Raw genomic sequence first — 13,665 nt, forward strand, 5'->3', positions numbered from 1 at the left:
ATTCTGCCTCTGGTTTTCAGCAGCAGGGTCTTGTGACAGGTCTGTTGACAAGAGCACAAGGAGCCCTGCCCCGTGGCACATGGCTGTAATCCAGCAGCTCAGGAGTTCAAAGCCAGCCTCAGCAGCTCAATGAGACCCTGGGGAGGATCTGGAGATGTGGCTCAATACCTAGCACCAAAAAGAAAACAAAAGAGCACCACACAAATTCAAGGCCAGCCTCAGCAATTTAGTGAGGCCCTGTCTCAAAATTTTGGGAAGAAAAGCCAGGCACTGAGGTGCACACCTGTGATCCCAGCATCTTGAGAGGCTGAGACAAGGAGGATCAGAAGTGCAAAGCCAGCCTCAGCAACTTAGTGAGACCCTGTTTCTAAAAATTTTTAAAAGGGATGGGGGTGTGACTCAGTGGTTAAGCACTCCTGAGTTCAATCCACAGTACGAATATATATATGGAAAAGGGCTGTTGGCATGGTATCATGTAGCTCAGTGCTAGAGCACTTGCCTAACATGCAAGAGGCCCTGGGTTCCAGCACCCCTCCCCCCCCCCCCACACACACACACACAAACATGTAAAGGACGGCACCAGTTGGCAAAACAATTCACCTGTCGCCAAGGATTCCTGTCTCTTTCTCAGCCTTGCTAGTGTTTTTGCCAGTCATTTCCCCTCTGAAAGCCTCAGCTTTTTAAAAACCTCTAGGAGATTAGACTTGATTTCTAAGGTCTCTTCCTGTTTTAAGATTATGGCTCAACCCTGGTTGTGCCTCTCCCTGATTTCACTGACTGCCTGAGACAAACAACCTCCTAGCACTGCTGGTGCCGGCAGGATGGAGAGCCTCCCTGCTGCAGGTAGGTACCTGTTCACTCCTCAGCCTGCAGGAGCTGGGCCCACAGAGCACTTCCCAGGAAGCAGCCAGTTAGAGGCTCTATTCAGGTAGAAGGAAACGTGGACTGCCTCAGAGTCAGAGTGAATCACATGCAAAGCACAGTTGATGGCAAAGATAAACATGTTGGTTGTACCAGATGCAGTGGCGAAGCCCTCACGAGGCTGAGGCAGGAGGGTTGCAATTTGAAGCCAGCCTGGGCAACTCCGTGAGACCTTTTGTCAATTTTTTTTTTTTAATTTAAAACGGATAGGTGTAGCTCAGTAGCCTTGGTTCAATCCCCAGCACTGAAAAAAAAAAAAAAAAGCCAGTTGTACCCTATATTCAGAAGGCACACCAATTAGTCACTTGTAAATTCATTGGGCTCTTTGCAAAGCAAGTTAGCAACGCAGATTACCAAAATTAAGTGTGCATGCCCTTTGACCCAGCAGTTTCTCACTGAGAACCTGAGCACCTCCAGTGGCCTGTGGGCAGAAACAAAGATTAGTGGCACTGTTGTCCTCATGCAGGGAACACCTAATGCAGCTGTAGAAAAGAGGCACTTTTATGAATTGATATGTAGGATCTTTAAAGTTGTTAAAAAGCAGAGTTGAGGGATATGTATGCTCATATATATATATATATATATATATATATATATATATATAAATATATAAATGGAATATTAGCCATGGCCCTTTTTTTTGCTGGGGGAACGGTCTGGGGATTGAACTTGGGGTCTTTGGCATGCATGTGCCCTGCCACTGAGCTACACCCCTGCCCAACCCAATTTAAATACACGATAATATAATTAAATAAGAACAATCAGCAAGATACGGGAGCAAAAGCAAATGATGCAGTGTGCATTTTCCTTAGTCATCAAGGAAATGCCAACTCAAACCACAACAAGCTCCGAGCCACATACCCATAGACAGCTAAAATAGGGGCACCAGGTGTTTGCTGCACGGGACACATGGTGGGTGAGCGCCACCTGCCTTGGGTGGCACAGGCATGCCTGCTAAACACTGAACACACACCAGCACTCACCAGAAGGCCCTGGTGGTGGTGTTCACAACACCCCAACCTGAAGTCACCTAAGCGCTCACCGACTAGAGAACAGGTGAACTGTGGTCTACTCCTGCAACACACGCGGCCTGGAGGATGAAGTCTGAGCAACACTCAGAACAGACCCAAGTCAGAGGTGTGAGATGCCAAAGGCACCTGCCATAGGCTCCCATCGCAGAAACAGGCAGCGCTGTCCCTGTGTGGGCAGGGCAGGGCAGGGCAGGGCTCCCTGCTCTCCCACCTCTCGGCCAGGGTGCTGGCTGTGAGGCGTCCGCTGCAGGACACCACCCCACCGCGGGCTCCCACTTCAGGCAGGAGTGGGGTTTGTGGTGGTGAATTTGTCAATGGCCAGAGAGGACGACTCCAGCCCCTGGGGTCGGCAAGGCCCAGGAGGTCTAAATCATCGTGGTGAGATGGTTCCTGGATTCTTGGCACTGGCCACCTCGCCTGGCCTGTGGGTGGAGCCTGCTGGGTGGAGCCTGGACAGTGGAGAGTGGACAGTCACTGAAGGCAGGATGGGGCGTGGGTGTCTGCCTCCCTCCCTGCCCGGCTCCCGACACCCTGACACGTTTCACCCCGTTACCCTTCACTCTTCCCCCCAGGGGAGCTCTGCTGGTGCCTTCACAGCTGCCCCCAGGGCCCATAAAAGCAGGCCCTTGGGAAGCACGCAGGGTGGCGGTGCGAGCTCACAAACAGGCCGCGAGAGGTCCAGCAGGGAGGTGGCGAGCCAGGCTTCAGCCCGTCTGTCCTGTTCTCAGAGGCACAGCATCCTCGCCTCCCTGTGGACCAGGTGTCCGCCTGGGGCAGCTGAGGGACAGGTAAGCCTAGCGTCACCTGCCTGGCTCTGCCTCCTTGGCTGGCCACACCCCTGCGGCCCTAGCTCTGCACCCAGTTGCCTCCCTTGCCCTCGACAGGGTCCCCCAAAGTCAGTTTCCCACCCCATCCACTGAGCCCCCCAGCAGCGAGCCCTGAAGTCACCTCGGTGGCCTCTTCTGGTCTCCTGCGCCCTGAAACTCCTTGATGCATTCAGCAGTTACTAAATGAGCAGGTGCTGCGGACACGAGTGGTGTCGAGCTGGTGTCACCCACACAAGCAAAATGACAGACTTGCTTGTCCCTACAGAGGAAAGACACCACGTGCTGGGATGGCGGCCAGAGGCACCTGACCTGGTCAGGGTCTTGTGCTAAGCTTCCTCTAGGAAGGGTGTGGGTGTTAAGTGTGGGGTGGCAGAAGAAGGGGGTTCGGGCAAAGAGGCAGGTGGGGAGGCCTGAGGTGAGAAGGTGCGGGGGCTGTTGGAAGTCCTGTGTGGGGTCAGCATGTGGAGGGCAAAGGGCGGTGGTGAGGCCAGGCCAAGGAGCTTGGACAGGGCCTAGTGATGGACCTCTGGCCTTATCTGAGGGGGGGAGGGAGGCCGCTGGAGGATCTGACCGCACTTGCAGGCTGAAAAGGACCAAGGATGGAGAGAGGGAAGGTCAAGGGGATGGAGTGTCACAGACAGACTGCCGTCACTGCGCCACACCGCAGGGTAAGGGCTCCTGGGGAACTGTGCAAGGGAGAACACGTGACCACCTTCACCGCTGGGTAAGGAGACTCCACCAGCAGGGAATCGGGCACTGCTGGCCTCCTGGTGCTCCCTGACACACCAAAGGAGCCACGAGGAGAGCCCAGGCAGAGACACTAGGCACAGCCAGCTGTGCTCCCAGTAAAAGTGACAGGGATTTAGGACAAGGAGAGAGAAATGCGGAATCTTACAGGAGATGCAGAAAACACAGTTGCAAACCTTGGCCCTCGTAAAATGAGGGAAATACACAAGCGCAGGAAAACTGTGCGGCTCCACCCGGCTTCACCTCCAGTCCAGCCCCTGGAACAGCCCTTCTGTAAAGGTCAGACCCCCAGTCTGAGTCAGGACTCCTCACTCTCCAGACACTCTCCTTTGAACACATATCGGCCTTCCCAAATAAACCTCTGTCTCTGCCGTTGTGTGGCTGGTGCTGAAGTGCTTCTCCATCGTGAATGCCAAGAACCCTGCTGGCCCTAAGCTGAGCTCTCCCCCTCTGGGAACTCCTAGGACCCTTCTCTGGAGACATCTTCTCCTGTGACAAAAGGAGGAGAAAGCCTGGGGAACTACCCAGAGCACTGGGATTCTGGAGCAGGAGTGGCCCGAGCCAGGAGCCCTCCCGGAGCCCTAGCAGGAACCAGCCCTGCTGACACCTCGATTCTGGAACCTGACCCCCAGAGCTGCGAGATAATACATTTGTGTTTTTGTGAGCCACTAAGTGGGTGGTGGTCATTTAGAAAGAGGGGAGAGAGAAAGATAGGCCTGTGGCTGGGTGGAAACAACTGATAGTAAGTCGCACCCGCTGCTGCATCTTGTGTAATTGCCTATTTGGACTCATCCTCTATTTGAGGTTTTGTTGTTTGTGTTTTTCCAGGTACTGGGGATTGAACCCAGGGGCACTCAATCCCTGAGCCACACCCCCAGCCCTTTTTATTTTGAGACAGGTTCTTGCTAAGTTGCTGAGGCTGGCTTTGAACTTTCAATCCTCCTGCCTCAGCCTCCTGAGCTGGTGGGGTGACAGGTGTGCACCACCACGCCCAGCATCACATTCTCTCTTTAAAAACCAACTTGAAGTTGTGTGTGATGGCACGGCACGTGCCTATAATCCCACTACTCTGAAGCCTAAGGCAGGAGAATCAAAAGTTTAAGACTAGCTTGATGGGCTGGAGTTGTGGCTCAGCGGTAGAGCGCTCCCCTGGCATGTGCAAGGCCCTGGTTTGGATCCTCAGCACCACATAAAAATAAATAAAAATAAAGGTATTGATGTTTAACTACAACTAAAAAATAAATATAAAGAAAAGACTAGCTTGAGCAATTTAAAAAGACTGTGTCACAAAAAATAAACAGGGCTGAGGATGTAGCTCAGTGGTACAGTACACCCAGATTCAACCCCCTATATCATAAAAAATACATAAATTAATAATAAAATCATCTCAAATGGAGTTTTTGTCACTTATAACTGAAAAAATGTTGGTAAATCACACCTTTGGGTCCAGAAATAGTGTCCACCATACTTCCTTAGCTATACATTTCACAGCAGGAAAAAAGGTTAACTGACCAAAACGTGGTCTTTGTCCTTGGTGCGTTCTCTTTGGAGAGGTCACAGATCTCCATGACTTGTCTGTCCTGAATATTTATTTCCCAGGCCTGATGTGGAGTTTGCTGGTAGTCCGTGGTTTGCAAACTCTCTTCCTCTTTTTTGAAATGGCCATGTTCATATGTCTCTGTTCAGCTTTCTGGCAAGGTCAGAAGACCTTTGATGAAGGGGCAGAGAGCTGCATGAGTCCTTTGAGGAGAAATGATGTCCCCCCAAATGGAATCTGACCTCAGTGAACTCACACTTTTTCAGTGAGAGCACTGGTATTGCCCAGATCAAATCAGGACTGTCCAGTCAGTGTGCAGCGTCCAGCTCACCCACTCAAAGGGGGTATCCCTCTAGCCATTGCAGGAGTCCCCCATTCCCACAAGTTCCCCAAGATGGCACTTGTATTCTGACACACTCAGGCAGAGCCCAACGGAGATCAAGTATGCCACTTCTCTATAGTATCCACTTGAGGGAATGGAAGGCTACCTTCCCTTCCTGAGTTCACACCAAGCTTGGGCACCCTGAGACAAAGCTTCTTCCCCAGTGGCCATGCCCAGCTCCTCAAGCAAACCAGGAGGAACCGGAACAGTTTCGGTGCTGAAGGTCCCCAACCCTGTGGGACTGCAGTTCCCAACGCTGTTGTTCCCTTAAACTTTTCCAAGCAAGTCCACAGTCAACAGGCCATCTTTCCAGGACCAGCCTGGGGCATGCATGGGCTGACCCTGCATCACCAGCACACTGTCCTCTTTTCTCTTGAGTGGCAGAACTCTGGGTCCCCAGCATGAGTCCCACCTGGGTCTAACACATTCAGCCCCACTGCTGACCCTTCACTTCAGCAGAGCCCCCCAGAAGCAGCACTTTGGTGCAGCCCGGTGGCTCAGGGAGTGTCTTCAGAAACCGGAGGGGCAGAGCCAACTCGCGGAGTCAGAAGCTCCACTCTGCTGGGTGCCGGAGCCAAGTTCGACAGACCCCAAGGTCAGCGAGTAGGGGTGTCCGTCTCTCCGCTCCCTTCTAGAGCTAAGGGCTTCCGCGGGAGGCAGCTCAGGTTTTTGTCTGTTTCTCTGGTGGAACAAACTGAAGGGGGCCTCCAGTTTATCGTGTTCCTGGAAAGATGCTGAACTGGGGATCCTAGGGCATCCACGTCTTTAAGACACTGGCTTTCTGGGTACACGCAAGCCGGCCTCGGGCTGCGCTCAGCACCCCGCCTCACCATCCAGAGACCCGTCCACAACTGCAGCGACCCCGGCCCTGCCACGACCCCTGGTTCTGCGGCAACTCCGGCTCTGGGGCGATCCCCGGCTGTGCGGAGACCCCGGCTCTGGGGAGACCCCGGCTCTAGGGCGACCCCCGCTCTGCAGAGACCCTGACTCTGGAGCGACCTCGGCTCTGGGAAGACCCCGGCTGTGCAGAGATCCCCACACACACACACTTCGGTGCGACCCCAGCTCTGCGGAGACCCTGACTCTGGGGCGACCCCGGCTGTGCGGAGACCCCGGATCTGGGGAGACCCCGACTCTGGGGCGACCCCCAGCTGTGTGGAGACCCCCGGCTATGCGGAGACCCCAACTCTGGTGCGACTCCGGCTGTGCGGAGACCCCCGACTCTGGTGCTGTGCAGAGACGCCGGCTCTGGGGCGACCCCGGTTCTGGGGCGACCCCGGCTCTGCGGTGCAGGGAAGGTGCGGCCGCCGGGCCAGGGACAGCGGGTCAGCACCGGGCCAGCACCGCGGCCCCGGCTCCTCGCGGGGCTCCTCCTCCAGCCCTGAGGCCAGGTAACTGCTCCTGCGCGGCGGGGAGCCCCGAGCCAGGACCGCGGAAGAGCCGCCGACCAGACGGACTCCGCAGGCCGCGCCGCCGTCCCGTGACGCCACGGCGGGGGCCGGGCTCCGCGCCTGCGCAGACGGGCGGGGCGGGCCGGCTGACTGACAGCTCGCCGCGGAGCCTCGGAAGGACCCGGCTGCAAGCGCTCGGCGCAGTCGTCGCAGCCGCCGACCGGACGGCGCCCGCCTGCAGCCCGGTCCTCTGCCTGCCGGCCGCCCGCCACGGTGAGAGGGCCGAGGGTCGCCTGCGGGTTCGCGAGGGGGTGGCCCGGGAGTGATGGGGGAGCTGCGTGCCCGGGACGGGATCTTTGGAGACGCGGGTTCTGCTAGGGGTGACAGATGGCAGCGCGGCGGGTTGGCGGGACGAGGTGCTCCGCGGGGCGACAAGGACGTGGGTCTCCCCTGGTTGGCAAGGGTTTGGGTGTCCGCTGGGCGACAAAGGCTGGGACCTCCTCGAGGTGACAGGTCGAGGTTCGCAGAATGACAACGAGGGGGTCTCCGCGGGAGAGCAGGATGGGGGCAGGTGTGGAGGAAGGGTCCGTGGTTGCCTAGGGCGTGGGTCCTCGAGAGCCGGGGTCTCGACGGGGTTCTGGCTTGCAGGAGGCAGGGTACTAGGGCAAAGGGACTTGATGGCGAGAGGGGCTGCCCCTTGGCTGAGGTCAGCAGATGCTGTGGTTCCGCGGCTTCGGGGTGGAACTGGGGTGTAGACTCCGGGGAAAACAGGAAACCCAGACTCCTGGAAGGACCTGCTGGGAGGGTGGCTAGGACCTGGGCGCAGGGCTGTGGGTCAAGTTTGTGTGAGTGGTGGGTTTGAGGGTGCAGCCTGGTGCTCCTGGGCTGGCAGGCCGGGTGGAGGAAAAGCAGTCCCTGACCCAGGGGCTGCCCCGTCAGCTCTGCCGGTGCCCCGCAGCGCTCCTCTCTGCTCCTGAGGTCCCTGAGCATAGCGGTTTATGGAGGGCACAGGGGTTTATGGAGGGCACAGCAATGTGGATGTGGCTCTGGTAGCTCCTTGAGGACAGCTGGCTCAGGGAGCGGAGCCAGTGTCCAGGTGTTGGTCTTCCTGGAACTGGTGCCTGCCCCCTCGTACTGGCTTCATGTTTCCCTAGGTTGTAGGTTGACTGGACGGGGGAAGATCAAAAGGGGAAGAGGAAGAGGCTTTGTAGTGGCCAGCTCCTCTTCCTCTCTGGGTCAGTGCCGGGCATGAGTGCCAACCTGCAGATTGAGCAGGGACTCACCTCTGAGCCGGCACAGGGGAGGTGCCCACCACGGAACCCGTCCCTGAGGTGAGTCAGTGTTAGAGGCAAGCTGAGAGTGTCCAGACCCAGGCCGCCCGCCTGGCCAAGATCCAGCCCCCAGCCTGATGCTCGTGTTTCTGATTCCTCTGACCGGAGGCGGCCTCTGCCCTAGACCTGAGGCAGGATGGCCAAAATGCTTGACCCTGAGTGAAGGGGCCTAGGCGGAGTGAGTGGAGTGCCTTCCGTCGGCACCAGTGGAGGAGCCTCCTGTTCTGCTGATCTCCCCTCCAGCTGCCTGGGGTTCTATCTCCACTTTGTTCAGAAATAGCGCTGTGGACGCCTTATGAAGCGCAGGGCAGCGGGCTGTCGAGATCAGCTCGCTGAAAAAGTTGACTCGTGAGATTTTCTTTTTCCATTAGAGATGAAGGTGGCTTAGGACTCAGGCACAGGGAGTCATTGGTTGGTGATGGGCAGGTTATCTCTAGCCTCTGTGTGGCTGTCCTGGGTTTCTGGTGGTTGTCTGTCGATGGTTTGTGTCTGTCTTGCTATTGGACAATCTCACACCTCAAGGCAACAAGAAGCCACCCATGATGGGGATAGATCACTGGCCTTGGGGGTCTGCTGGAGCGTCCCACTCGTGGGGAGTCTGCAAACAGCAGATGTGCCGCTCTCTTTATGACCAGGCTTTGTACCTCCAAAGGTAGGTCATTTGATGGCAGCTCCAGGTGAAGGGGGCTTCTTTAGGCCCTAGGAAAGGTTCAGGTGGGCGAGTCATGCCGATGCCTGCCTCCTAGTTCCTCCTCCCTCCACCCCCGCCTCCTTTCACAAAAGGAAAATGATCGGTTCAAAGGAATATCAGAAGCCGTGTTAAAAACTCACCCAGCAGCAGGAAGAAACTGCACAGAGATGAGGGAAGTCCCCGCCCATAGCAGCTCTCCCTTCCAAAGCGCTCCAGAGCTCCCGATCCATCTTCTAGATGAGCCTGGGACTTGGGGCTCCCATACCACTGATGGAGCTGGGGCTGGCGTACCCAGAGCCGCTCAGCTGGTACAGACAGAGCGTGGTGTCAATCCCAGCCGCCAAGGCTGGGAGAGGCAGCCGCCCCCAGGGGTGCAGGTGGAGCTGGTATCTGGTGGAATGGGCCTCCAGCCAGACACCCCGTCTCCCCCAAAGGCCTGGGGCAGAGCGCCCTCTCCAGCTCACCCCAAGCTGGCCAGCACAGCTGCACTGTCAACCCAGATTTGTTTACAATGGTTGAGAAATGGAGCAGGACGTGCGCTTTGCTCAAGTGCCTGGGTTTCCAAAGGGCCCAGGTGTCTTCAGATGTGTGGGGCCAGAGCAAGGCCATTCCAGGGAAACCTGCCCTGGTGGCTTTCCTGTCCCCTCCCGGAAGACAAGGGCTGCGGGGAGGAGGTGCCGTGTTTGTTTACCCAGTGTTCTGTACGTGGCATTGTTGGGGAAGGTGGCACTTCTTTTTTTCCCCTTTAAGGACAAGCTGTTCTCTTGAGGAAGAGAGGCTTCCGTCCCATTTTCCAGACCTGCGTGGCACGAGGACTCCTGGGGAGGGGGCCTGACCATGCCTGGGCAGGTCAGGGTACAAAACAGCACTAAAAGTGGGGCCACCTGGGGCCACATGGGTGAAGTGTAGACCTGGGCCCGAGAGGGTCCGCCTGCTGTCTGATCGGGATGCCGTGTTCTCTTGTGACAGTACCTTGGTGAGGGACCCGGGGGAAACAAGGATACTCGCTGCCCTTCATTCCAGTGCTAAACCTGTGCTAATGAGCCAGGAGGGTCTTGGGAGCTGTGGTTGACAACGTCCCAGGACCAGAGGACAGACCTCATAGTTAGAAAGCTTTCAGCTTCTGGACCTCGATCGCCTGCCCCATTCCATCTCTCCCTGAAGCTTCTCAGTTCCCTTGTGGAGAAGTTCACACCTGTTCCCATGGTCTGCCAGGTGACCTACAGGTCCTGGCCAGCCTCACCTGCTTTTCCAGCTCAGCAGGTACCACTCTCACTCACAAAGGTCCCACCTTCTTTTTGGGCCTCTAGCATACCCAGCTCACTCTGCCACAGGGCCTTTGCATTGGCTCTGACCGCCATCAGATTTGCCCATGAGCACCTCCTTGTCATTCAGGTCTGCTTCAATATCACATCCTCAGCATGACCTTCCCTAAAACAATCAAATGATGTCCCTTTTTCCTCTGGTCCCTAGCCCACTTGTTCTGTTATATCGCATTGTTCTATTTTCTTCAAAACTATATCAGAAATGACCTTGCTTTTTAGAGAATGCTTCTGACATCTCTTCCCTGTTCGCTGCTGCCCCAGCTCTTCCTGTTGGTGCAGCACAAATGCAGACAGTGCCTGGCTTACAGCAGGTGCTCGGGGAGGACTCCCAAGGGCGGGAGAGACAGCCAGGCGTCTTCAGGGTGGAAGGCAGTGGACAGTAGTTGGTTTTCTCTTACCAGAGGCAGTAGAGCGGCGCCCGACCACTGGGCAGAACTGGGGCGGGAGGTGGTAGGGAAACCAGTGACCCTCGGGCTCCACTTTCTTGGGCACAAGAACAAAGTACCACAAACTGGGAGGCTCAAGACACCAGCGCTTTCTTCCCTCCATTTCTGGAACCCAGAAGTCCCCAGTCAAGGGTGGCTGACGGGTTCCTTCTGGGGTCTCAGAGAGAGACCGCCACCTCTCCAGGTTCTGGTGGTCGCCGGTGACCCCCGCTGCGTCTCCACGTGTAGCCCCGTCACTCAGACTCTGCCTCAGGTCACAGGGCCACAGGCTCCCTGCTCTGTCTCCACATCTCTCCTCCCTGTGCCTCAGTCTCTTCCTGGACACAGGTCCGCCTGCCCCCGCCCGCCCCTCCTGGCCTCATACCCGCAGAGGCCCTGGTTCCAAATAAGTTCCGCACAGTTTCTGGGCTGGAATTTCAGTGTATCTTTTTGTGGGGACACAATTCACCCCGTGATACCGTCTAACTTCAAGATCAAGTGACATTTTAAAAGGAAAATGTGGCAGAGGTTAGGGTTATTTTTAGGGGTAATTACTGGGTATTTTTACGGGGAGCATCAATGAACCTCTCAGCTTTCGAGGTGAGGGACTGTAGGTACATGGGCACATGCTCCCCGAGAAGAGAGCAGGTCCCAGCGTTCCAGTGACCTGCCCCAGGGCACCAAGACAGCAGATGGCGGGGTGACTGTAGAGCCCCCGGACGAGTCTCCTTGCTCTCAGATTTTAACGCCCGTGGCCTCTACCCTACTGATGGGAGGCTGGACTCCACAGGGACAGGGTTCCTTCCAGAGCTTTTGGCTTGATGCTGTCCAGGTCATGGAGGGGCAGCAGCTCCTGGCCTTCAGCAAGAGAGGAGGGACCCAGCCTTGGGCTGCCCGTCAGGAGGGGCCGCGCTGTCCCGTGCGGTGGGCAGGTCTATTGCAGCGGAGCTGGTTCTGGGCTTCGGGGCATCTCCAGTCCAGCTGGGAGTGAGCCCTGCAGGAGTGCAGGCGGCTGCTCTCGTGGGAGCAGGTGGTGGGCAGAGCTGGTGGTGGACACACCGACCCACAGTGACGGGCATCTGGGCCCTCACGCCCCTTGCGTTCCAAACTGGCACCCCACCTCGCTGGCATCTCATCTCTCCTGCTGAGATCTGTTTGTGCTGTTGGACTCGGGGGTCCTGCAGCTGCAGCCAGGTTCAGGTGACATGAAGAGAGGCCAGTGAAAGTGAGGTCCCCTCCCCTTCCTCCGGGGCACCTCGGCCTCTCCGACCCCGTCCAGAGAGCAGAGGCTCCCTGAGCGCCCTTACCGATCACCTCTGCGCCCTCCCTCCCAAGCCCTTCCTTCCTCCTCCTTCAAAAGGAAAAAAACCCTCTCTGCAGTTCCCCGCAGACGGGCTTCTCCCCAGGAGTCCACTGACCGGGTCCCTGCTCAGCTTTACAGGGGGAGAAGGTGTGGAGGAGACGCCCCCAGGGGGCACAGGGGTCAGTGTGGGGACAGTGCTTCTGGTCAGGTGGTCTCCAGAGCTCTTCTCCTTATACTTCACGTGGTGGGACGTGGACCGAGGACCCAAAGGAAAGCAGGGGGAGAGGAGGTGGCTCTCTGTCCCGAGGGTCCTGGCCCTGGCACGTGTCTATTGGGTCTGCTGCGCGGAGCCCAGCCACCTGCTCCCTACTCGCTGGGTGGCCTCCAGCCCTGCCGAGGACACTCGGGGGCCCCTGTGCTGTCGCGATGAGAAGCTGGGCAGGGTGAGATGGGGCTTGTCCCTGTCACCACACAGACCCAGGCCACCCTTCCCTGGGCCCTGCTTCTTCCCCGTCCTGTCTGCTTTGATCCCTCCCCAGGCTCAGTGCCTCGGAGGCCCCCTGGGTGCCAGCTTGTCCCCAGCGTCCTCAGCCGTCCCCTCTGAGAGCGACACCCTGCTGTGGGGTCCTCTGCCCACCTTGCCCTCCTGGCCTGTGGCCTGATTGGGTGGAGACCCGGCTCCCTCTGGCCCCAGGGCCCTGGACGGGGCAGCGCCCCGCTTTCCTTCCTTCATGTCGTCCTTTCTTCCCGCAGCCTGTCGGGGTGCTCTGTGCAGCATCCCGCACCTGTTCCAAGTGGACCCTTCAGTTTTTAGTAACTTGACCGAGTGGCCGACCATCATCGAAGTCTAATTTTAGAACACTTCCATCACCCTAAAACAGAAACCCCTCTGCGTTGGCTCCTCTCCCCTCCCCGAGCCCTGGCAACCACTAATCTGCTTCCTGTCTCTAGGGATTTGTGGGGTCGGGACTTTTCATATACAGGCATCGAACAGTCCGTGGCCCTTGGTGACCGTGGTCATGGACGGCCGTCCCAGCCCCTGCTCCTGCTGCTGGTGGGTGTTTCTGGGTGTTTGGGTCCTGAGGGAGTGTGGTGCCTTCCGCACCTTGGCCTCCCGGCTCCCCCTGCCCTGCAGACCCACCTCTGACTGGGGGCTGGACAAGTGAGGGGGGCACCGCTGGGCATCCTGTGGACGCCACGGCCGAGCTCGTTTGCATTGCGTCCTTCTTTCCACCGACACCCGTCTGTCCCAGGCCCATATCTGGGGCGGGTTCTGGTGCCACCAGCTGGGCCCCCCAGCCTTCCTTGACCCTCTGCGGCTTGGTGGCCAGGGAGGAGCCTGCGTGGAGCAGAGCCGCTTGTCCTCAGGGCTGTCTGCACCCCTGGAAGCCTCCACCTGCCCCAGGTGGGAGGTGGCGGCCAGGCCTGTGCCCTGCGGGGGTGAGTTCCAGCAGAGGAAGGAGAGGGGGGTTCCTCCTGGCTGCTGACCCCACTGGGGCCCGCCGCCCAGCGTCACGCAGCCCTGAGCAGCTCTTCAGCAACGTCCTTCCCGCCCAGGTGTGTTCTGGCCTTTGTGTCCCAGCCCAGTGTGACTCAGAGCCAATGACTCACAGCCACCAAGTGGCCAATGAGCTGGGGCAAGTGAGGATCTGGAGACAGGAGCAAGTGGGGGTGGAACATGCCAGAGCCCGAGCTCCAGGGGCTGCTGTCACGCTGAAGGCCAGGGAGGGTGGGGTGGGCCCAGGACGCCAGGG

The 13,665-nt window shown here is 57.8% G+C and overlaps 1 protein-coding gene across 5 annotated transcripts in view; it reads left to right on the forward strand.

Moving 5' to 3' along the window:
* Positions 1-7,007: 7,007 nt before the first annotated feature.
* Positions 7,008-13,665, forward strand: part of Kiaa0513 (KIAA0513 ortholog) — a 50,775-nt gene continuing 44,117 nt past the window's right edge. For 4 of the 5 annotated variants that reach the window (XM_046434617.2, XM_046434622.2, XM_046434618.2 and 1 more), the window contains exon 1: positions 7,010-7,109. The gene's annotated coding sequence lies outside the window, so the exon portion shown is untranslated. Of the gene's footprint in view, positions 7,110-13,665 lie in introns of all 5 variants that reach the window. The other variant, XM_046434619.2, reaches the window with a different exon arrangement.

Source organism: Marmota monax, unplaced genomic scaffold (genome assembly GCF_021218885.2).
Source record: "Marmota monax isolate L192 unplaced genomic scaffold, Marmota_monax_Labrador192_F-V1.1 WCK01_AAM20220418_F8-fsc00024, whole genome shotgun sequence".
In the NCBI taxonomy this organism is placed as follows: Eukaryota; Metazoa; Chordata; class Mammalia; order Rodentia; family Sciuridae; genus Marmota; species Marmota monax.